The sequence below is a fragment of the Erpetoichthys calabaricus genome, chromosome 1 (genome assembly GCF_900747795.2).
Source record: "Erpetoichthys calabaricus chromosome 1, fErpCal1.3, whole genome shotgun sequence".
Classification (NCBI taxonomy): Eukaryota; Metazoa; Chordata; class Cladistia; order Polypteriformes; family Polypteridae; genus Erpetoichthys; species Erpetoichthys calabaricus.
In genome coordinates this window covers 164,442,461-164,469,242 of record NC_041394.2, presented here as the reverse complement: position 1 = coordinate 164,469,242, position 26,782 = coordinate 164,442,461, and the positions used below count along the sequence as shown (strand labels likewise).

General features: G+C 38.3%; 1 protein-coding gene across 1 annotated transcript in view; it reads right to left on the bottom strand.

The window, feature by feature from the left end:
- Positions 1-26,782, bottom strand: part of LOC114644975 (cyclin-dependent kinase inhibitor 1B) — a 280,849-nt gene that overhangs the window by 126,675 nt on the left and 127,392 nt on the right. The window lies entirely within an intron of this gene.

Sequence of the window (26,782 nt, the reverse complement as noted above, 5' to 3'; positions counted from 1 at the left end):
TGTCCTGGTTTTCATTGCTCTGTATCTCTTGCCCAATGGCAAAAGCTGGAAGAGGCAATGACCGGGATGTGATGAATCCTGTGAAATGTGTATTGCTTTTTTGCGGCATCATGAGGTGTAGATTTGTTCCAGAGTGGGGAGGGTACAGCCAATTGTTCTCTCTGCTGTCCCGACGACCCTGTGGAGCGCTTTCCTTTCTGAGGAAGTGCAGCTACCTTACCACACATACAGTCAGTATGTGAGCACACTCTTGATGGAACAGTGATAAAAGGCAAGGAGCAGATTTTTGGGTAGATGGTTCTTTCTGAGGTTTCTCAGAAAATACAGTCTCTGCTGCGTCTTCTTCAGCAGCTCCTTGATGTTGGAGCTCCAGGTCAGGTCATCCTCCAACTCAATGCCCAGAAACCTGAACACCCGGACCCTCTCCACATAGGCCCCGCCAATGAAGAGTGGCTGGATGTCAGTTTTGTTTTTTCTAAAGTCAATAACAAGCTCCTTCTTTTTTATGGTGTTGATTAACTTAATATACTGTAGGAAAGCACATGGTTTAGCATATGTATAGCATATTTAGCATATGAATGGTCATAATTTGTTTGCATACAGAATGTCACTTCAGATTCTCTCTTTATTATCAAGAAGTGTTAAGCCTCATATGTAAAATATAATAATAAGATGAAGGGGAGCCCCTGAAGACTGTCAATATGGCAGAAGTATAATAATGTTGTATCATTGCTTTCCAGTGCTATGTCAGGAAATGGTTGTAAATGCTTATGTTCTCTGTTATTTGAATTCAATTGCACCTTTCCAATTTGTTTTTTCTGGTTTTCCATACAACTTAAAAATTCCAAATGGGTTTCTTTTAATTCAAGCTATTCAATGGTAATACTAATTTTTACACTGATATGACTCTTGCCATTGACTCTCATTCACCACAAGCCTACCCTCTTCAAAATTCTAATAATCTGCTTCCTTTCATGCAAAATGATAAATATATTGTATTATGTGGAGTTCTTATAAAAACAAATAAGGAAAGGCTCTGTTTATGTAGTAAAACCATGCTTTCTTAATTGAACAACCTTTTGCATGTACTAAGTTAATACTTTTCTAAATGAACCTTTATATTTGCTAAAGCCGCCTTCTTTATAAAGATCAACTGTAGCTTATTGAAGAAGCTAAAAATGAAAAATGCATGTAATTGGTTATTTTTGTTTATCTAGGCAAAAGTTTTACATTTTGGTAAAAATCATATGTTTATTTTATTCATAAGCCAATTTGTGATTTTTTTTTATTACAGTTTATGCAGACAGGCTGTGGCAGAGTGTCTTATAGGATAAGAACAGTATGTGACATTATTATAATAAACATTTCAAAAGAAAAATACAAAACTTTAGCCTCAATTTTACTATAATGTTTGAATGTGGTATTACTTACACAAATGTACATGGTACAATCCACACACATAGAAAGAGTCTTATCTCAATTAGTTTGCAAAGATAGTAATTTTAAAAAAGGCATCCAAAATAGTGTGTAAAAATCACAGCAGCATTTATCTGTGATGACCCATAACACTGCACCCTTCATACCTATTATAACCTCAAATACTGAGAGTGAACTATTATTCAATTACATTCATAACTCAGTTTTAATTAAAATATAATTTATAATTTTAGAACATGTGGTGCAATAAAAAATACTTTATGACTATAGAGCACATAATGATATAATATGTGTGTATATGTGTATATGTACTGCATTCATACACAAAAATGTTATTTACATATTTAGGGTAAATGCTAATGCATTGTGGTATTGTGATATCATGTCACCACCCTGTTACCATCAGGCACTTCATCTTAGAACACTCTGTCATATTTCTCAATTGATAAATGCTTTTTTACTATTTAATAGTCTCACCTCCAGGGGTTCATCTTGACAGTGTTAATTTAAAGAAGGAAATTGATATTACCTACCACAGTAATGGGCAATCACCACTCCCATTTAAAATTTGTTGAAATATAGCAAACACAGCAGTGCCCTGAAATATGTATTAGACTCTTGAAATGTTTGCAAATGTTGCTGGATTACAAATACATTTTCCAACCATGTCTGTATTTAAAACTTTAGTTATTTGATTGATAGATGGACAGACAGATGATTGGCCCCAAGAATAAATTAGTGGTACAGCCATTGACAAACATATTCCAAGATTACACTCAAAATGGCTAGGACAGATAAATAAAGAATGACTAGTGATAGACAGATAATCTCATTAAAATTAAAGTAACACAAAAAGACTAGTAAGCTGTAATAGCCAATGGCAAATTTTGAGAGGTTTTGCCTTATGGCCAAGGTTTTCTTTGGGCTGAAAAAGGTGTCATGCAGATAATATTAGACACTGCTTATTAGATCTTGTAGCTTACCCAAAATATTTGTCTTTGTTTTTGGCTCCTGAGACTCCATGTATTAAAATAAAAAAAAATTAAAAAAAACATCATAATGTGGTGACTTGGAACAAGATATATACTTTTCATTTGTAATTCCCCCACATTTGAAAGCTTTTAGAGGGTCTCAATAATTATGTAAGGTATTGTACACACAAAAAAGTTTGAATCCCTTGGATCTATAGTTCTGAGGGAAAAGTGACTGGAGCACGTTATTCATATATATATATATATATATATATATATACAGTATATTTTATTTTATAAAGACAGCTACCATATTATGTGACCTATCCAATTCCCCTTCATAAATTTCTATTTCCACATCTAAAACACCTATCAGGTTATTAATATAAGCCCCTTGTAATATGTCAGAATTTTATATCTCAGTAAAATATGACAATCTGACTGATAAATCACATGAAAAAAAACATGAATTTTCTGGGAAACATCAGGAGTAGGTATCTATAGCCACACCAAAAATCATAAATATATAAACTCAAATCATAAAATAATATTAAATAAAACTAAACACAGTATGTTCTTCTAGGCATAAAATTTAATGATATGTTTTCTGCCTCACTCCGCGCTGTCCGTGCAACGCAGCTGCAGAGAGCTTAAACAACTCGGCACATCCACATAAAAACGACAAGGGGTGAGCTTTCTTAAAGGCTTTTACTGGACGTACCTCGTTGTAAACTGAAATATATACAAAAGAAACATACAGGTATATACAGGTGTACAACCAAAGACAATAAAGAATGATTTACAAAGCAATACATAGCTGAAAGGATACATCAAACAATGAAGCTTTAAAAGACACTTACAAGGCGAGTGGATCGAGACAAACAGAAGCGCGTAAACAGAGGTTCAGATTGCTGCGTACCACAACTAACCAGAACCAGGGGTTTATATACCTTAAAGATATGCTTCGGACGTGACCGAAACAAGAGATAAAGGGGTGCCTACGTGAGACACATGGGGTGTATTATATTTAAATGATTATTATGGGACCTACATGCTTTACTGAGTTTCATAGACATTTTATGGCACCACTGCGAGTGTGGGACGTGACTGACAGGTGTTTTAATAAATGACAAGATGAAGGGGGAGCACAGCTCAACAAATAATAGCTAACAACATGTGGAGCAGAACAATATGGATGAGTGCAGACACAATGTGTCTTAATTTCTGTCTTTACATTAGCAAAATGTGAAATTTCAATAAACATGTAAAGGCTTTCAGTGATATATTTAAAATAAAATTCCATAATAAAAATACACATACTAGTCTTGATAAATGCCTGTCAGGAACTAATGTCCACCATAGCAGATAATGGCATAATGCCATCAGGTTACACTTTCGATACAATGGTATCAGGTTTTACCATGAGCTGGGAGTTTTCTTTTGTCTGATCCTCATATAGCCCCATTTCTAATTGCTACTCTACCAAATTTCTTAGTGCTGCATTATGGCTAGGGCTTTAGAGTCACTGTGTGACCCTAAGCAAATAATGCATCCGGTGTCTGCTCCAATTGTTAAAGTATATGTAAACATCTATATTGTGAACATTTTCTTACAAAGTGCTTTGAGCATGGGAAAGACACTCTGTAAATAAGATGTGTTATTAACAATCAAGGTTCACTCCTAGCTCAAGTTGATGTCCCTTTATAATTAATTTGTTTGGCCTTCAGTCTAAAGTCAAAAATGCCAAGTTGCAGGTTTTATTTTCATTAAGAATTAAGGAAAATTATGTGAGATGACATTTAGATTTCTTATAACATTCCTAACTTATTAGATACAGGACAAAACTAAATCTATCTAACAAAACAAAGAAGAAGTATCAATAAGCCTCTAATAAAATATTTGAAATGAAATGCAGCTTGAGAGAAGCTTCACAATGAAGGTAATGAAGCCACTTACAATATTTTTTTCAAAAGCCTAAAAGAAATTAAGAATTTAGAGAATGTCTCATTAATCCTTGGTGCTGTGATGAAGCACCATTGAAATTTAGTTTGAAATTGAGTTATTTGCATTTTATGTTTTTGTTGGTGTGTTAATAGTTTTTAATCTTCGCAGATGAAAACAGGATTTATTTGAAGCATGTGCTTTAAAAAAACTGAAATTTCATGCTATTGCAACAGTATAATTATTGAGTACTTAACTGGTAATTACGTGTAAGTACAAAAGAGGCAGTGCATTATAATCACTAGTGGTACTCTATATTTTAAATTTTATTCTTTGCCATTTAGTTAAAATTCCTTATTCGGCTGCTCATCTTCACATGCTGAGACCCTATTTACCACAAAGTTTTGTTTTGCAAATATCCGCAACAACCATCAGCATTTCAGTGCAAGCGAAAAAAGCCCCAAATTTTGAATTATCTTTGACTTTCATTTGCATTGCATGTCCAAAATTGTTTTGGTGTTGATGACAAGAGACATAAGATTTGTGTCAATGGTTAATTGGGTTTGATTTTTTCTGTTCTTTTTACTAATGAAAATCATAGTCATTTCTAGGATGTAAAAAATATTGCAATTTATTTGAAGCTTTTTGTTATCAGAATGCCAGTGATGTACCCTAAAAAACAAACAATCGATATAAAACTAAATTAAAAAATGAACCGTGAATATCCAAACAAACATAATATGAAGGCAGGAATATCATAAAATATACTCAAAAAATGCTCTGACATAGGATGTGTTAACAAAAACAGCACTTTTATTTTTCTAGACTGGTGTAATCAACTGTGTGTCAGCATTTCAGCAGTCTTCCTTGAAGGTGTCCATGTGGACACTTTGTGTTGATCAATTATTTAGTGATTTTATCTTATCTTTATATTTTATCTTTACCTTATCTTATCTTATCTTGGCTCAGGTGAACACTGATGATAACTTACTACATGCTCTATTAGATTGTTCAATATCGCTAGTACTTTGAAGACACAATATATAGCACCATCCATAATGTTTGGAGCAACAACACATTTTTCATTTATTTGCTCCACAGTTTAAAATTACAAATCAAATAACTTGAGACGTGATTAAAGTGCACATTGCAGACTTTCATTAAAGGGTATTTGCATATATTTTAGTCACAGCATGTAAAAATGACAACAGTTTGTATACACATTCCCCCTATTTTAGGCCACCATAATATTTTGGACAATTGGTATGTTTGTGATTACTCAGGTGTGTTTCATTGCTTTATTAGTGCAGGCATAAAATACCTATGCTTGCTTCTTCCCTTTGGAGATAGTAGTTGCCATTGTTCAACAAGAGGACAAGCGCTTTGCTAATGAAAGTCAAAGAAGCCATTATGAGGCTGAAAAACAAGCATAAAAGCATTAGAGACATTGGTAAAACCTTTGGATTATCTAAATCAACTGTATGGAATATCATTATGCAGAAGAAAATGCACTGGTGAGCTCAGTAATTGCAAAGGGACTGGTAAGCCAAGGAAGACCTTCACTATTGATGACAGAATAAAAAGCCCCAAATGCTTCTCTGACTGATCAGAAACAGTTTTCAGGAGGCATATGTATATGTGTCAGAGACTACTATCTGCAGAAGACTTAATGAACAAAAAACAATACTTATACCACTAGTTAGCCACAAAAATAGGATGGCCAGATTAAAGTTCGTGAAAGTACTTAGAAGAGCCTGCTGAATTTTGATAAAAAGCCTTGTGGACAGACAAGAAAAAGATGCACCTTTATCAGAGTGATGGCAAGAACAAAGTGGAAGACCAAAAGGAACTCATCTGTTAAATATGTGGTGGGGGGTGTTATGTCTTAGGCATGTATGGCTGCACGCTTATCTTCATTCATGATGTAGTTGCTGATGACAGCTGCACAGTAAATTTTGAGGTGTAAAGAAATATTTGCTCAAGTTCCTATAAATGCTTCCAAACTCATTGGACAGCATTTCATTGTACAATAAGATAATAATCCCAAACATACTGCTAAGGTAACACAGGAGTTTTTTAAAGCTAAAAAAATGTAAAGTTCTTCAATGGCCAAGCGAGTCACCTGATTCAAATCCAATTGAGCATGACAAGCCCCAAAACTAGCAGGAGCTGAAGATACTCAGAGAAGATACTCAGTACCTGGTGATATCTATGAATCATATACTTCCAGCAATCTTTGCATGCAAGGGACATTCAACAAAGTACCTAATATGGCTGCTTTAATATAGCTACCATTGCTGTGTCCCAAACATTTTGGTGCCTTGAAATGAGGAAACCATGTTGAAAAATTGTTGTCATTTGTACAAGGTGTGACCAAAAATGTATGTAAATGCCCTGAAATTAAATTCTACAATGTACACTTTAATCACCTCTGAAATATCTGATTAGTAATTTTGTATTGCGAAACAGAAGGAAAATGTGTTTTTGTTCCAAACATAAGAGATAGATAGTGTCACACACGTGTGTTTAGGAGACAGCTAAAGGGCTTAAATACATGTGATTCCACGCCAGACCAGGGGGTGGCGAAGTGCACTAATTTTCCCTCTCGATCTTTTGCAGACCATTCTCGGGAAATCCCGCCTGGCTCTGGGGCAGCCACTGACGTCACTTCTGGTTCCGGTATTAATGACATCACTTCCGCTACTGACCTTTAAAGCTGCCATCTTCCCTTCATGGAAATCAGTTCTGTTTTGGACTCTGTTGAATGAGCATGTCTCTGCTTTTTGATCAGTTTTGCAGCCGTAAACAAGTATATGGGTGGCTGCCCCAAACCTTCTCGATGTCTTTTGGTCGTTTTTCTGACGATAGATAGATAGATAGATAGATAGATAGATAGATAGATAGATAGATAGATAGATAGATAGATAGATAGATAGATAGATAGATAGATAGATAGATAGATAGATAGATAGATAGATCTTTATTGTCATTGTCACTTTTGGTCATTTTTGTGACAATAGATAGATAGATAGATAGATAGATAGATAGATAGATAGATAGATAGATAGATAGATAGATAGATAGATAGATAGATAGATAGATAGATAGATAGATAGATAGATAGATAGATAGATAGATAGATACTTTATTAATCCTAAGGGGAAATTCACATACCACAGCAGCAGCATACTGATAAAGAACAATATTAAATTAAAGAGTGATAATAATGCATAACAGACAGACAATATCTTTGCATAATGTTAACGTTTACCACCCCCCCCCCCCCCCGGGAGAAATTGAAGAGTCACATAGTGTGGCGGAGGAACAATCTCCTCAGTCTGTCAGTGGAGCAGGTCTGTCGCTGAAGCTGCTCCTCTGTCTGGAGATGATACTGTTTAGTGGATACAGTGGATTCTCCATGATTGACAGGAGCCACAGATGTCAAACTGTCCAGCTCCATGCCTACAATAGAGCCTGCCTTCCTCACCAGTTTGTCCAGTCATGATGCGTCCCTCTTCTTTATGCTGCCTCCCCAGCACACCACCGTGTAGAAGAGGGCGCTCTCCACAACCGTCTGATAGAACATCTGCAGCATCTTATTGCAGATGTTGACGGACGCCAGCCTTCTAAGGAAGTATAGTCGGCTCTGTCCTACCTTACACAGAGCATCAGTATTGGCAGTCCAGTCCAATTTATCATCCAGCTACACTCCCAGGTATTTATAGGTCTGCACCCTCTACACACAGTCACCTCTGATGATCACGGGGTCCATGAGGGGCCTGGTCCTCCTAAAATCCACCACCAGCTCCTTGGTTTTGCTGGTGTTCAGTTGTAGGTGGTTTGAATCGCACCATTTAACAAAGTCTTTGATTAGGTTCCTATACTCCTCCTCCTGCCCACTCCTGATGCAGCCCACGATAGCAGTGTCGTCAGCGAATTTTTGCACATGGCAGGACTCCGAGTTGTATTGGACATCCAATGTATATAGGCTGCACAGGTCTGGAGAAAGTACAGTCCCCTGCGGCGCTCCTGTGTTGATGACCACAATATCAGACCTGCAGTTCCCGAGACACACATACTGAGGTCTGTCTTTAAGATAGTCCACGATCTATGCCACCAGGTATAAATCTACTCCCATCTCTGTCAGCTTGTCCCTAAGGAGCAGAGGTCGGATGGTGTTGAAGGCACTAGAGAAGTCCAGAAACATAATTCTTACAATACCACTGCCTCTGTCCAAGTGGGAGAGGGATCGGTGTAGCATATAGATGATGGCATCCTCCGCTCCCACCTTCTCCTGATATGCGAACTGCAGTGGGTCGAGTGCATGGCGGACCTGTGGCCTCAGGTGGTGAAGCAACAGCCGCTCCATAGTATTCATCACATGCGACATCAGAGCAACAGGCCGGAAGTCATTCAGCTCACTAGGATGTGATACCTTTGGGACTGGGGTGATGCAAGATGTTTTCCAAAGCCTTGGGACTCTCCCCTGTTCCAGGCTCAGGTTGAAGAAGCACTGTAGAGGACTCCCCAGCTCCAACGCACAGGCAGTCGTGGTGATACTCCATCTGGAACCGTTGCGTTGCTGGCATGAATTCTCCTCAGCTCTCTGCTTACCTCGGCTGCTGTAATTGTGGGTGGGGGGAAACTCTCTCCTATGCTGGTATCAGCAGAAGGATGGGTAGAGGGTGCAGTACTCCGAGGTGAGAGTGGGTTAGGGTGGTCAAACCTGTTAAAGAAGTTGTTCATCTGGTTTGCTCTCTCCACGTCTCTCTCGATGGTGGCACCCCGCTTCGAGCTGCAGCCAGTGATGATCTTCATCCCATTCCACACTTCCTTCGTGCTGTTATTCTGCAATTTCTGCTCCAGCTTTCTCCTGTACTGCTCCTTCGCCGCCCTGAGCTGGACTCAGAGTTCCTTCTGCACGCGCTTGAGCTCATGCTGATCACCGCCTTTAAAAGCCCTTTTCTTCTGGTTCAAAAGGCCCTTGATGTCACTTGTAATCCATGGCTTGTTGTTAGCATAGCAGCGTATTGTTCTTACTGGAACTACAATGTCCATACAGAAGTTGATGTAGTCAGTAGTGCAGCCAACAACCTCCTCAATGTTCTCACTATAAGATCCCTGCAGGATATCCCAGTCCGTAGTTCCAAAGCAGTCTCTCAGAGCCTGCTCTGCCTCAGGGGACCACTTCCTGAATGAACGTGTGGTTGTAGGTAGCTCCCTCACTCTTGGTTTGTAGTGAGGCTGAAGCAGAACCAGGTTATGATCTGCTTTCCCAAGCGCAGGCAGTGGGGTGGCGCTGTATGCGTCTTTAACGTTTGCATACAGTAGGTCAATAGTCCTATTTCCCCGGGTGTTACAATCCACATACTGGGAGAAGGCAGGTAATGTTTTGTCCAGCGTCATATGGTTAAAGTCTCCAGCGATTAGCACAAGTGCCTCGTATAATGTAGGGCATTGTATATATTGTTACACATGTATATCCAAGGACCTTCTCCGGGGCTCTGTCAAGGTACAGTAGGTTATGACCTATCCAAGATGAGACAGAGTGCTATCACTGCTTTCTGTCATTTTCTTCTAGCAGCAAAGAGAAACTACCTAATGAGGCCACCTAACCCTGCCCCTTCCATTTCACCAACTAGAAAGCACCATCATTTTTGAAATCTCTCTCTTTTCCTTTGACCCACAGACCTGGGCAATAATGCCAAGACAGGCGTAACTTTTATTTATTTTTTGGAACAACTCAGTTGGCGCCCCAAATATTAATCTAGCTGTCTGTCATCCTTGCACCCAGCCACAATATATAAAACACAGAACTACTATATAAATCAATCTATATATTGTATCTAATCTATTTATAGCATCAGCCATACCTTTCTTTAAATATTTATATAGTGTTACTGTATATTATTAAGAGTTCCTAAAGTAACATCCAAAATTCTTCACAAAAAAGAAAAGATTTTTTTTTTCTTTTTAACTGCATTTTTTTACATCTATTCATATTTCACATTTTGAGGCTCTTAGATGAATAATACTTTCTCAGCTTCTTTGGGTGTCCTAAGAATGCATGTATAATCTCTTCTCATGTCATTCAGTACAATTAACGCCATTATAGATGCTCACTTTTATCTTTGCTTCATCTTCTTACATCCTGGATTTTCAACATTTATTTTTTTCAGTCTGTAAAATGATTCTTCAATCTCCAGTCACTACTTTCAATCTAGATGGATATTAGTGCCTAAAATTAATGTTTGAATATTCATATCAAAATAAATAAATAAATAAATAAATTTGAATATATGTTAAAAGTTCTAGGTTTTAAATCTGTGTTTATACCTGACATGCCTTTCTATGTTTTTATTATTAATATTTACAATTTTTTGCCCCTGATGTATCGAGCCCCAGTCTCACTGGGTCACATGTTTTGGGCATCCACTAAATTAGCATCATTTTGGACAAAAATCTTTGACAGCCTTGGTGTAACAATCACTCCTAACCCAGTAACAGCTGTATTTAGTGTACTCCCAGATAGGCTTAAAGTGGAGAAGGACAAATTGTTTGTAATTGCTTATACTACACTATCAGCACATAGACACTTTTTAAAAAATATGATAAGATCTAATTTATCAAATCTTAGAGTAATCATTTATATCAGAGAAATGCTCTTCTTTGTTTGTTGTTTTTAAAGATTTCCTCATGCTGTTGGATCTCCTCTTTTTCTCACAGGGGTTGAATTCTGGTTTGTTAAGTGTGACTTGAGTGTACGGAATGTTGTTTTCTTCAAATAAAATCAATAAAATTAAAAAAAGAAATTTCAGACAAAAGTCACTCATGCCAACCATAACTAAACATGTTAAACACAGTCATTACTTTTATTTTACCCCAGCTATGCAGTTTTCAGGTTCTTGCATCTGGAAGACGAAAAGCCACAGCCCATCTCTCCTTTAAATAACTGAAATAAAATAATCAAATATACTACATATTTGACTGTAATGATCTTTAAGTATTTCCTCCTCATTAAAATTATTCATTAAGCAGATGCTTTTTTTAACATAATCTCAATAAATTCAAAATCACAAGAAGCACAGCATAGGCTATACAGTATATAGTTAGTTTGAAAAACTGTAGCAGGTGGAATGTGGACAAATTGTGCAGACCCAATGTGATACATCTTACGTACAGGGTGCCAGTTGAGTGTTGTAATTGGGAGTCAATGGTTAAGGAATAACAAACACGATTAAACTAAACAGGGTCTCTTTTCTCTCTTTGTAGATGCAGCAAAAATATAGCACAGGTTAACTTAATAGAGTATTTCTCATTTCAGCTTTGTTTTAGAAATTATGTGTCAAGCTATCAGCCTCCTAAAGACACAGGTTGGTTGAGGTGGTTAAATGTGCTTTGCTGACGCTGAAAGTACTCTTTTAAAGCACACCTTTAAAACTGTCATAACAATAACAAAAGGAAGATAAAAATGTTTAAGTTATTTTCCATTGTCATTAAAGATAAAGGAAATCTGATTTTCTTTTTATGGATGCATAGTGGTTTTAGTGTAAAACAGTAAATCGGGGGCCTCTGGTTCAACAGGATTAGGGTCTAGGAGAAGCATATCAAAATTTGTTCTCAGTTTGGCTGTTGAACAAAAGTAGAGCAGTGGGGTAGAAAAATCTGTCCATTTTATTAATAAAGATACAAGCTAACAATTCTAAATTATGAAAAAGCCGATTGTGTAAGTGATGTACATAAACAGATCTGTAAGATATTTCAGTATTGCACAGTGTATATACCAAAAAAAGCTTGAGGTAAAATAAACAACCAAAATTATCCCCAGTTGGTATATTGTGAAGAGCATGGTCACCTGACCCAGCAGTCAACTAAACTGGTAGCTTGGCTTAGTGCATGTTGCTCTACTAATTCTGTAGTGTCTGGATCAGACTTGTTAAGCCCTGCATCCACTTCAGCACAATGCAGAAATCTATGTGTCCAGTTTCAGTTCCAACACAATGCTGCTGTGATAGCATCCATCTTCCCATGACCCTATAATTGACTTAAGCTAATTCAGAAAACATCATCTATCACATCCAAAACCAGTGTTTACAAACAACAAGCATCACAATCAATGTATTCATGTACCTTACTATTTAATGAAGAGTTAGTATTATTAAATTACAAATTTAATAAATAAAAATTGTGGAAAGCAAAAAAACTAGGAGGTGACAGCAGGAAAGGAGAAAGGGTTGTTCTGTTGTCACAGTTTGTTTCTTACTAGACGCTCAGGAGCAACAAGGAAAACTACTAAAATAGGACTTTATTTAGAAGTGCAGAAATAGGCCATTTTTTAAGCAATTAGATTCAACAATAACCTCATTCATTTGGAACTCAAAACACCCACGTTTCCGAAGAGCGACCCTACAAAGACCTCAGGCAGAAGGTGGCATGGCTTTACCTAATTTTCAGTTTTATTACTGGGCAGCAAACATACAAGCCATAAAAACCTGGACACAAAAAAATGAACATACACAGGCTTGGTTCGCAATAGAAGTAAAATCCTGTAGTACTTCTTTATACTCCCTGCTCTGCGCTCCAATAAATGCAATTTATCGCAAATATACTAATAACCCAATTGTGCTTTACTCACTCAGAATATGGAACCAACTTAGGAAGCATTTTAAGATGGAAAATCTTTTATCCATGGCACCTCTGCAAGAGAACCACCTCTTTCAACCCTCACAAACATATCCAGTTTTTAATACATGGAAAAGTTTTGGAATTAAAATGCTCAGAGATCTTTATATAGACAACATATTTGCATCTTTTGAACAATTACGTTGCAAATTCAACCTCCCAGCTACACATTTCTTTCACTATCTTCAAATTAGAAATTTTGTTAAACAGAAACTGCCCGATTTTCCTCACCTCGTACCCTCCACCATGCTGGAAAAAATACTGCTCAATTTCGAGGAATTAAACACCATTTCCGCATTATATAAAATCTTATTAGAGTCCCTACCTTTCAAAGACCCAAGAGGACATTGGGAAGAAGATCTCTTAATCAATATATCAGAAAAGGAGTGGAAGGTAGCAATGCAGAGAATTCACTCAAGCTCCATATGCACAAAGCATAGAATTATTCAACTAAAAATTATATATCGAGCTCATCTGTCTCGCTTAAAACTGTCCAAAATGTTTCCAGGGCAAGATCCAACCTGCGAACGCTGCAACCAAGCTCCTGCCTCACTGGGTCACATGTTTTGGGCCTGCACCAAACTAACATCATTTTAGACCAAAATTTTTAAGTGCCTTTCAGACAGCCTTAGGGACACAATCCCTCCTAAACCATTAACAGCTGTGTTCGGTGTTCTTCCAGACGGACTTGAAGTGGCGAAGGACAAGCAAACGGTGATTGCATTCACTACACTTTTGGCACGCAGACTTATTTTGTTAAATTGGAAGAATCCTAACTCTCCTCTGATAAGTCAGTGGGAAACTGATGTTTTATATTATTTGAAATTGGAAAAAATCAAATTCTCAGTTAGAGGATCTGTACAGAATTTTTTCAAAACCTGGCAGGATCTAATCAATATTATTTTAGAATAAGAGAAATAACTGTTACCGCATTTACTTCCCTTCCCCATTTTTTATTTACCTATATATATTTCTTCCTTTCTTTTCTTTATTGTTGCCTTATTAAAAAGCCCTAAGCAATTCTCCTTTGGCTAAGCTCTCCTTCTCAGGGGTGGGGTTTGATTTGTCTTCAGTTTTTTTTTGTTATAAATTGATCTATTTGTATGGAATGATTACAATAAAATTAATAAATAAAATAAAAAAAAAATATATAGGCTATTTTCTAAAGAATAACTGCAAGTCTGTGGGATGTATCATTTCCCCTGAAAGTCACAGATACAATTTTAGGGCTAAGACTTCTAGCCATTAAAGGGGGAAGATATAAAGGAGGTTGCCTACCAGATGACGATTTGTCTTTGTCAAGTTAATGGAGGGCTAACTCACTCAGTTGAACCCTCAAATAGTGTTTTCCTGAGTATAATATTATTGATATCTGGTAAGTTGTGCTGTGGTGTTGGCTTTATGTCAGGTTTTGTATAACTATTTACAGATTTTCATTTCTGTTTAAATATTTATGAGAGGCACTTACCTTGAGTAGTTGAAGGTGGTGCAGATGAAAGCTTTGGTGAAGGAGATGACAAGACAGCTGCACGCATCCAGAGAAGTGCAAGCAGGCTTATGGAGCATTACATCAGAAGGCATCCCAGTATAAGATACTAAGCTGCAAGGAAGAAACAGATAAAGTTTTTGATGCTGTTTGAGTATGAGTAAAGGGACCAACTGATACGAACTGAGATTACTTTTAGGAGAGTAGTCAAGGTTGGTGTGTACATGGCTTTACTAGCGTGCTAATGTAGGCAGGGACTTATTGAGCTCCTTCTGTATTACAGCATGCAGAGCAGCCAATGTAAAGGCATGCTAAGTCATTGGAAGATGTCCTTCAGAATTGAAGGAAGGATTCCAGGAGCATATAATAGAGGGAAGATGGACATCAGAGATATTCATTTTGTTTTGTCATTATTGAGTCTGTTGTTAGTGGAGTGTGCGCAAAGTAGTACTCCTGAGTTGGCTTAAAGTAAGAGGAGGAGTACTTTACTCTTGAATTATCCCATAGAGCACTGAGTAGTGGGGATAATGTGATGATCTGGATATTAGTTTGATTTAAATTATGATTCTAAGAAGTCATTTTTTCCCTTAAACAGCCTGGAAAAAGGAAAAGGGAAAAGGACAAGGATCACTGTTTAGGTTTTTGTTTCTGATTCAGAAAGTACTTGATTCCCTTTGAGTAGCCTGAAGAATGGAAAAGGGAAAAGGGCAGGAGTTGTTGTGTTTTGTTTGTTTTTTTTGTTTGTTTTTTTGTTTTTGTTTATTGCATTTTTTCTTTTTATTTCATCATTTTTATTCACACTCTTAAACTATGGTTTGATGGACAGGCCAATGAATTTTTTCACTGATTGAACCACTGTTTGAACTGCTATTTGTGATATAAGTGATATTTTGATATCACCTGTTTTAAATAAAGAACTGTGTATTTTTGTGCAATCCTGCCTATGCCTCTTTCACTCCCCATGGTTTATCCTCAGTATGACAAACCGGTGACCCCTGGATAGACTACTGTGAGGTATGTGGTGGGTACAGGGCATCACATGATAAAAAAATAAAATAAAATTAACTGGATTTTCTAGTTACTCTTAATTCTTATATTTTGGTTTTGTGAACTTCCTTTGCTGTCCAACTTAAAGGTTAAGCAGAGGAAAAAAAAACACTGCTCATAAATCAGAACTACATCATATGTAATTAATGAAATTAGAAAAGAAAAACAAAAAAACTATAATCTAGACCTTTCTGTTTACAGAATATAACATACAATTTCTGCCCAAAAAATACAAAATACAACATTGTCATTTTAAACCTTGTAATGACAATCCTCTATATGTGCTCCTAAAATAAGGCCTCTTTCCCTAATATTTTCCAGGCAAAGCCACATGTCCTCACTAAGATGGGGCTCATCATCCAACTGAAGAGGACTTACATTTAAATTCTGTTATGCATAAACAGCAACCCCACCTCCTTTTCTGTTCTGTCTATCCTTCCAAAAAATGTGTATCACTCATCCCCATCTTTGTTATTTAGCCAGGTTTCCATTATTGTTATAATATCATAATTATGCTCTGCTACATACTGCTCCAACTCACTTACCTTATTTTTGATACTTCTAGCATTAAGGCAAGCTATTTTTAATGTGTTACTCCTTCTACATTTAAATGTTTGCTTAGAATTTACATTACTATGCATTTTAATTTCTATACCGTTGTTTGTTCCTCCATGTTTAGATCTAAACCTGGCCTGTACTAAACTCCCTGCCCCTCATTCACTAGTTTAAACAATCCTCGACTAGCTTACTCATACGCTTCCCCAATACATTGGTGCCCCTGCAGTTCAGATGTAACCCGTCACAGCGGAACAGGTCCCATCTGTTCCAAAAGGAGTCCCAATGCCCCATAAACCTATATCCTTCTACCCTGCACCAAGATTTGAGCCACGCGTTAAGCCTTCTAATCTCCTCAATCTTACCTGGACTGGCGCAGGGCACAGGCAAAACTTCAGAGAACACTACTTTGTCAGTTCTACTCTGGTTTTAATGAAATAATGTTTATTTTACTATCACTGTCTTAAAATTAAAAATGTCAATTGTTTCAAAGTTCTTATTAGCTTAAAAATGTAAAAATATATTCTGCCCAGTTCATCTTGGTTCTTTAGAACAATACAACAAATTCCATCCATATCTGTTATCTATCTCTCCTTAGATTCCTGTAGCATATTTGGCTGTTTACACTTTAACTTCTTCTTCTTCTTCTTCTTCTTCTTCTTCTTCTTCTTCTTCTTCTTCTTCTTCTTCTTCTTCTTCTTCTTCTTCTTCTTCTTCTTCTCCCAGCTGTTCCCATTACGGGTTACCACAGCGGATCACCTTTTTCCATATCTTTCTGTCCTCTGCATCTTGCTCCATTACACCCACAAAATTCTTAAACCTCCTCTTAGGCCTTCCTCTTTTCCTGTTACCTGGCAGCTCCATCCTTAACACTCTTCTCCCAATATACCCAGCATCTCTCCTCTGCACATGTACAAACCAGCTGAATCTCGCCTCACTGTCTTTATTTCTCAACCATCTAACCTGAGATTACCCTCTAATGTGCTCATTTCTAATGCAGTCCATCCTTGTCACACCCAATGTAAATCTTAACATCTTTAACTCTGCCACCTCCAGCTCTTTCTCCTGCTTTTTGAACAGTGCCACCATTTCCAAACCATATAACAGGTCTTGTAGACCTTCCCTTTCACCCTCCATCCTGCCTGCACTTTCTTCTTCACCTCTCTTCCACACTCCCGGTTTATCTGCACTGTTGATCCCCGGTATTTAAATGTATCTACCTTAGTCAGCTCTACTCCCTGCATCCGCACCATTCCTCTGTCCTCCCTCTGATTCACACACATGTATTCCGTGTTGTTCCTACTGACCTTCATTCCTCTCCTCTCTAGAGCATATCTCCACCTGTCCAGGGTCTCCTCAACCTGCTCCCTAATCTTGCTACATATCACAATGTAATCCGCAAACATCATAGTCCACCGGGACTCCTGTCTAATCTCATCTGTCAACCAGTCCATCACCATTGCAAATAAGAAAGTGCACAGAGCTGATCCCTGATGTAATCCCAACTCTACCTTGAATGCATCTGTCACTCCTACATCAGATATCACCAATGCCACTCTTCCCCCATACATGTCCTGTACCACTCTTGAATACTTCTCTGCCACTCCTGTTTTCCTCAAACAATACCACAACTCCCCTCCAGGCACTCACTCATATGCTTTCTATAAGTCCACAAAGATACAATGCAACTCCTTCTGTCCTCTGCTTCTCCATCAACACCCTCAGAAACCATACTGCTGCTTGCTAATTATCATCTCCCTTCTTAACCTAGAAACCAGTACTCTTTCCTACAACTTCATGCTGTGGCTCATCAGTTTTATTCCTCTTTAGTTACTACAGCTCTGCACACTCCTCTTATTCTTAAAAATCAGTACCAGTACACTTCTTCTCCACTCCTCAGGCATTTTCTCACTATCTAAGATTGCATTAAAAATCTGGCTAAAAACTCCATTGCCATCTCTCCTAAACACCTCCATGCTTCCACAGGAATGTCCTCTGGACCAACAGCCTTCCCATTGTTCAACCTCTTCATAGCTGCCCTTACTTCATCCTTGCTAATCCATTGCACTTTCTGATTCACTATCACCACATCATCTAACATTCTCTCTCTCCCTCATTTTCTTCATTCATCAACCTCTCAAAATACTATTTCCGTGTGTTCAACACACTCTTCTCACTTGTGAGTATGTTTCCATCTTTATCCTTTATCTCCCTAAACTGCTACAAATCTTTCCCAGCTCGGTCCCTCTGTTTAGCCAATCGGTACAGGTCCTTTTCTCCCTCCTTAGTGTCCAACCTCTTATACAACTCATCATATGGCTTTATCTTAGCCTTCACCATCTCTCTCTTTACCTTACACCTTCTCACCTTGTACTCCTATTCTATCTCACTTCTTCTTTGCCAGCCTCTTCCTCTGTATACTTTACTGTACTTCCCCATTCCACCACCAGGTTTCTTTGTTCTCCTTCCTCTGTCCAGATTTCACACCAAGCACCCTTCGAGCTGTCTCCCTTAAAATTTCTGCTGTAATTTCCCAGCTACTTTATCTGGATACTCTTCACTGCTACCCATTGCCTGTCTTACCTTCTCCCTGAACTCTACCTACAGTCTTCCTTTTACAACTTCCACCATTTGATCCTTGGCTCTGCCCTTATTCTCCTCCACTTTTTAATATGCACCGTCACCTTACAGACCACCATCCTATGCTGCCTAACTACACTTTCCCGTGCCACCACTTTGCAGTATCCAGTCTCCTTCAGACAGACCCTCCTGCATAGGATGTAATCTAGCTGTGTGCATCTTCCTCCACTCTTATACGTCACCCTGGGCTCCTCCTTTTCTTAAAATACGGATTCACCACAGCCATGCCTAGAATCCACTTTCATCTGACCTTCTTCATTCCTCTCCTTGACATCATACCTACCCATCACCTCCTCATCCCCTCCATTCCCTTCACCAATGTGTCCATTGAAATCCACTCAAATCACCACTCTTTCTCCCTTGGATACACTCTCCACTACTTCATCCAACTCACTCTTGAAATCTTCTTTCTCGTCCATTGCACACCCATCTTGCAGGGAATATGCACTAACAACATTCATCATCATTCTGTCTGACACTCTTTTCACCTCCAAAACACTCTTAACATGCTGTTCCTTCACGATAACCCCCCCCCCCCCCCCATTTCTCATTCAATCAAAACCATAGTAGAACAATTTGAAGCTGTCTCTGATACAACTTGCCTTACTCACCTTCCATCTCTTGCACAAACAATATACCAACCTTCCTTCTCTCCTTCATTTATGCTATCTCTTTGTTTATCAATCATACTGCCATGTACAACAATGTTCTCTTTTGTGAATGAAATGCCACCATTTCTCTGCATTGGAAATTACTGTTTTCAGCTTAAGGCCATTGACACTTATGTGGCTTGTGGTTTCTACAAATACAACATTGAGCAGATTATTTTACTTATACAAAGAAAGACCATCCAGCTACCATTTTTCAAAACAAACTTCTACAACATTAAGATTGATGATATTCAGAGTATACCCTGATAAGGGCTGTTCGGTCCCTGTATGATCGTTGCCAGAGCCTGGTCCGCATTGCCGGCAGTAAGTCGAACCCGTTTCCAGTGAGAGTTGGACTCTGCCAGGGCTGCCCTTTGTCACCGATTCTGTTCATAACTTTTATGGACAGAATTTCTAGGCGCAGCCAGGGCGTTGAGGGGGTCCGGTTTGGTGGGCTCAGGATTGGGTCACTGCTTTTTGCAGATGATATTGTCCTGTTTGCTTCATCAGGCCGTGATCTTCAGCTCTCTCTGGATCGGTTCGCAGCCGAGTGTGAAGCGGCTGGGATGAGAATCAGCACCTCCAAATCCGAGACCATGGTCCTCAGCCAGAAAAGGGTGGAGTGCCCTCTCAGGGTTGGTAGCGAGATCCTGCCCCAAGTGGAGGAGTTCAAGTATCTCGGGGTCTTGTTCACGAGTGAGGGAAGAATGGAGCGTGAGATCGACAGGCGGATCGGTGCGGCATCCGCAGTAATGCGGGCTCTGCATCGGTCTGTTGTGGTGAAAAAGGAGCTGAGCCGCAAGGCTCAGCTCTCAATTTACCAGTCGATCTATGTTCCTACCCTCACCTATGGTCATGAGCTATGGGTTGTGACCGAAAGAACGAGATCGCGAATACAAGCGGCTGAAATGAGTTTCCTCCGCAGGGTGTCTGGGCTTTCCCTTAAAGATAGGGTGAGAAGCTCAGTCATCCGGGAGGGGCTCAGAGTAGAGCCACTGCTCCTCCGCATCGAGAGGAGTCAGATGAGGTGGCTCGGGCATCTGATCAGGATGCCTCCTGGACGCCTCCCTGGTGAGGTGTTCCGGGCACGTCCAACCGGGAGGAGGCCCCGGGGAAGGCCCAGGACACGCTGGAGGGACTATGTCTCTCGACTGGCCTGGGAACGCCTTGGGATTCTCCCGGAAGAGCTAGAAGAAGTGGCCGGGGAGAGGGAAGTCTGGGCATCTCTGCTCAAGCTGCTGCCCCCGTGACCCGACCTTGGATAAGCGGGAGACAATGGATGGATGGATGGATGGATGGATGGATGGATGGATGGATGGATGGATATTCAGAGTCTATGCCAGTGATGTCAACCTTAATAGGGCACAGTTTATTAAAAGACACACACACACTGGTCCTGTCAAGCGACAACAATTATTCTCTCCAGTGTGCCTTAAGAGCACATAAAAAAGTCAAGGTTTCAGCCTGAGAATCCTCCTTTAATTAAGTAGGTGTAGAAAAATTAGAGAAAAAATTAAAGAAGTGACCCATTCAATAAGGGTTTTCAGATTAAACATTTTCAGGATAAAACAGCTGTGTTTCTTTCAGTGTTTATACACTATAATACAATTTATTTTTGTATAGCCCAAAATCACAGAAGAAATGCCACAATTGGCTTTAACAGGCTTTGTTTTTTGACATACCCCCAGCCTTGACTCTCTAAGAAATAACTCCCAGAAAAAACCATGTAGGGAAAAAAAATGAAAGAAAGCTTAGGAAAGGCAATTCAAAGAGAGACCCCTTTCTAGTTCGATTGGGCGTGCAGTGGGTGTCAAAAATGGGGTAAATACAACACAATACACAGGACAGAACACAGGTGTTTGACAGTCAAATTATGCCCTTTTTCTGAGCTGTGGCTCCTATATAGTGTGGGGACTGCAAGGGTTGGAGTCTGACAGAAATGACAAAATGTCAGTTCTTGACAGGCAGGACTGGAACACTAGTACTGAGTCAGTGTAATTCTCTTTTTCTTCCCTTCAGTGCCCATTTAAAATGATCTCTGAAAGGAACTCATCAGATTATCAATAAACAAGTGCCAGATACTACTTTTTTGTGTTGCCTGGATTTAGATCTTCAGAAGATATTTAATTTTGTTACAATATTAGTTCTATATCACTTCTGAACAATAATTTCTACATGGTCAGAAGTCTTCTATATCAATATGCATGTTTTATACTCACACACTAAACAACAAACAATTAATTACAATGAAAATGCACTAAATATAGTTCCACATGTTAGTATTTCAAAGTGGCAGTAATAATGCCCATTCTCAGTTTGTATGTACTGACAAAAGTTTTTCTTTGTTTTGGTATGAAGAACAGATGTCAAACTTTGTGCAAGATTCTTTGATGTGACACATTTTATGGACTGCAGTCTGTTCTGGTCATGGAACATATGACTCCCATCTAACACATTTAAAACAGCTGGTGCTATTCAGAGTAAATTATAAATAAACAGATTTTCTACAGAGTGCACATAGCTATTGCATAAAAGAAAAGCGCAGAAGAGTGTTGAGAAGCACCTGTGTCGGCATGTGCTGTAAAATACTTTGACAGTTGTTGAGACTCATGGTATGGTATTATGTCCTCACCCATACAACCTGTTATATGTCTATTAAGCCTTCACTCCAGACACTCTAACCTGATACTCTAACTGCATACATTATAGCAGCAAGCCCTAGCAGTTGTTTTTGAAGCTATGCAAAGCTTTTTATGCTAGGCTATGTCGAATGACAGAATAGAAATGGCTTGAGTTTCAAGAAGGAGTTTTGAGCATATCAGGGATACACCACCACAAACTATATTATTATATGACAAAGACAGATTTCTATGATGTTACCTCATATAAAGGTTGAAATGTTTTGTATATAGCACACAAGTGCACACAATCTTTGTGTATAAGTTAGGCTCAATCATGGACTTTGGTTAAAGGGACAAAAAGAAAAGTGCAATGTGTTGTGGATAGTTTGAAAAATCTAAACTCTAGCTTGAATGACTCAGAGAATATATGTCAAATATGACAAATCATTCATTTTGGTTATTAGCTCATTCAAAAAGTCAGCTTTTTCTAAACTTTTGGAAGAAAATACAAAATATAACTCAGCACCTATGAATCTACGTGACATGATGGAGAGTGGGGATGCAACTATTAGAAGATCAATATGTTTTATTATAAAAGAAGGAAAAATGCATATATTATTATTTAGATGTCTATCCTATTTTGAAGAAACATGCAGCAATGCTGATTAGCTAATTTATACTGCTTATTTGGAGATGGATTCCCATTTTCTCTTCAATACTGTCAGAATGGGCTCTAATCATTAGTCCACTTCTCTTTTCCATCACACTTTCTCTTTCTTTACCCTTGAATATACGTAGCATAGCAGAATAGTTATATAAGCAAATGCCTACAGAATATTTACAGAAGAAGTTAATATCAGCAGGCGGCAGGCAATTCAATGCTAAAGTAAAGTTTCAGGGAGCAAAGATATAAAAATGTAGCAACATACTCATAATTAAATAGTGAAGATAATAATAATAATAATAATAATAATAATAATAATAATAATAATAATAATAATAATAATAATAATAATAATAAAGCACTGGAAGCCTACAGAAGGATATCTGCTATTATATTCAAAATTAATCCAATTTATTTTTGCTTGACTCCGAGTACATCCACATGCAGTATTTACAGCTACTGAATCAGCATATAGGCATCCAACCTGCATACCTGGAAAATTATCTACAAACATTCTTCTTTCAGATTATATGGTGAATATAAGTACTACAAAATGTGTTTCATGTGGAGAGTAACGAGAAACCAATTCATTAGAAAAAGCAGTACTGTTACTGTAACATGGCTTACACATACGGTGACCAGGTATCACATATTTCCCAGAACAGTCAAACATGTTAACACCAGCTTAGTATAATTAAATAGTTATTTCTCCTCTATTTTAGACATACCTAATTTACAATTTAAGCGACTTGTGCAAACATTACACTGTGTATATTGCTGTACCAAGATCCATAATAGCTATATATCAGTGCAGTCAGTTTAATCACTGATCACATCAGTCCTATTCTAACATTTACAGTGATTTAACATGTCCTATATAACATGAGTGGCTGTGTGGGACCTTGTCCTATTTTGATGGAGTTGTAATATGCATATGCAATGTTAACTGATAGTTCCAAAATATAGATGTGTGATCTAATATAATCATTACTGCAGTCATTATTTATAAGCAAATCCACCCCAACACCCCATGAGTTTCCAGCCCTCTTTCCAAAACTAATACTGTCTTGTACTTGTTCAAGATGAATTGGTACACCACAGTTAGATATCCTTTGTTTTTTTTTAATAATGTATTATCCATCAGATATTTCTGCCATGAAAAATTAAATATAAGATTAATGAGGTTTTTTGAGATTGGCAGCAATTGTTGGATCATTTGCAAAATATGAGAGGCAGATGTAACAAGAAATGGGTAATATCAAATATGTCTGTATAACAACATAACTTTACAAATCTATTAGAACATTAGAACATCAGAACAATCTTGACGAGAACAGGCCATTCAGCCCAACAAAGCTCGCTAGTCCTATCCATTCATTTCTTCCAAGAAAACATTGTCAAGTTTTGAAAGCCCCTAAAGTCTTACTGTCTGCCACACTACTTGGTAGCTTATTCCAAGTGTCTATTGTTCTTTGTGTAAAGAAAAACTACCTAATGTTTGTGCGAAATTTACGCTTAACAAGTTTCCAACTGTGTCCACATGAACTCATTTTTAAAAAAACAGTCTCGATCCACTGTACTGATTCCCTTCATAATTTTAAACACTTCAATCATGTCACCTCTTAATCTTCTTTTGCTTAAACTGTATAGGCTCGGTTCTTTCAATTTTTCCTCATAATTCAACCCACGTAGCCCTCGAATTAGCCTAGCTGCTCTACTCTGGACCTTTTCTAGTGTTGCTATATTCTTTTTGTAGCCTGGAGACCAAAACTGCACACAGTACTCCAGATGAGGCCTCACCAGTGCATTATAATGGTTGAGCATAACCTCCTTGAACTTGTACTTCACACACTGTGCTATATAACCTAACATTCTGTTAGCCTTCTTAATGGCTTCTGAACACTGTCTGGAAGTCAATAGCTTAGAGTCCACTATGAGTCCTAAATCCTTCTCATAAGGTGTACTCTGGATTTTCTGACCGCCCATTGTGTATTCAAACCTAACATTTTTACTTCCTATGTGTGATACTTTACATTTACTGACATTAAATTTCATCTGCTACAAATCTGCCCAAGCCTGTATGCCATCCAAGTCCTTCTGTAATGATATAGTTGATTCCAAATTATCTGCTAATCCACCTATCTTGGTATCATCATTAGCGCAGAGTGGTGGCTCTGAGGCTAAGGAGCTGTGCTGGTATCCCGAAGGTTGCCGGTTCGAATCCCCGTCACTACCAAAAAAAAGGCCACTGCTCTGCTGGGCCCTTGAGCAAGGCCCTTAACCTGTAATTGCTCTAGGGGCGCTGTACAATGGCTGACCCTGCGCTCTGACCCCAAGGAGTATGTGAAAACTACCAAATTCCTAATACAAGAAATTGTATAAGGTGAAATAAAGAACAAAAAAAAAAAAAATTCATCTGCAAACTTTACCAGCTTGTTACTTGTATTCCTGTCTAAATCATGTATATATATTAAAAACAGCAGCAGCCCTAGCACTGACCCTTGTGGAACACCACTCTTAACATCGGCCAATTTTGACAAGGTTCCTCGCACTATCACCCTCTGCTTCCTGTGTCTGAGCCAATTCTGCACCCATCTAAAAACTTCACCCTGAACTCCCACATCTTTTACTTTGATGCCCAACATTATTTTAAGGTACAGCTTATTTAGTATATATTTTGTAACCATATAGCATCATTAATAATGGCACAGCATTGTAGCATAGCTGTCTCATGGCACTATACACCCAGCTTCAATTCTCAGCCCAGGAATATATGAGGAAACCAGGCTGCAGAAAACCTGAGCAGACATAAATGTAAAACTTCAACAGTCAGTAACCATGCCCTGAATTAAACTCAGGTCTCTAGAGCAAAGAGACAGCAGTTCTAACCACAGTGTCCCTAACTATAAAATGATGATTTTAAAAATTAAAAATAAAATATCTTTACACGGGCGGCACGGTGGCGCAGTGGTAGCGCTGCTGCCTCACAGTTAGGAGACCCAGGTTTGCTTCCCAGGTCCTCCCTGTGTGGAGTTTGCGTGTTCTCCCTGTGTCTGCGTGGGTTTCCTCCGGGTGCTCCGGTTTCCTCCCACAGTCCAAAGACATGCAGGTTAGGTGCATTGGTGATCATAAATTGTCCCTAGTGTGTGCTTGGTGTGTGTGTGTGTGTGTGTGTGTGTGTGTGTGTGTGTGTGTGTGTGCCCTGCGGTGGGCTGGTGCCCTGCCGAGGGTTTGTTTCCTGCCTTGCACCCTGTGTTGGCTGGGATTGGCTCCAGCAGACCCCCGTGACCCTGTAGTTAGGATATAGCGGGATGGATAATGAATGGATGGATATCTTTACACTTTGTGTTAAAATTATATAATGTGGCCAAATTAAAATGTTTTTATGTATACTATGCCAATCCTAAATTATTTATTTATTTATTTATTTTAAAGGAGTTCAACAAAAGACTCGTGTGCTGTACACTAAATATCATAGGCTTATTTAAGATTTGGTATCTTCTTTCCTTCAAATTATTTTTAAAGCAGCCATTAGGTGATAAGCACACACAGGTGAAAACTGAACAAAACAAGCTACTCCTTAGTTTGCTTTCCTATTTGCACCCGTGTCTGTTCTTTGCTAAATGTCAATTTCATTCAATTTGACCAAGTATTGTAAACCGTCATTATTGCTCATTAAAATGAAAATGCAGGTGAATAAAGAAGCTGACTACTCTTCTATCATCTAAAAGCTATGACAATTCAATTTCTTTCCTGTAATAAAAACAATTCAATATTTTGGTTTTCTTTTAAGGTTTTTTTAGCATTACTATAATTAATACTAAAAATAAACACATTTATTGTTGAGTGTGTCACTGAATTTCACAGACTTTTGATGATAACAGAAAAGTGGCATCACATATATACTAAGAAAAATGTTAACAAGGAGAAAGCAATAAATATTACAAAAATCTAAGGTTAAAAATCACAATGCTTGGTAGAGCTCTAAAGTATTCAAATTGTCAAACTGGCCTGTGTTTATTTTTGCAGTTTGCTTTCAGTGCAAGACATACATGACTTGTGCTCAGCTGCTACCATGGAAAACAGGT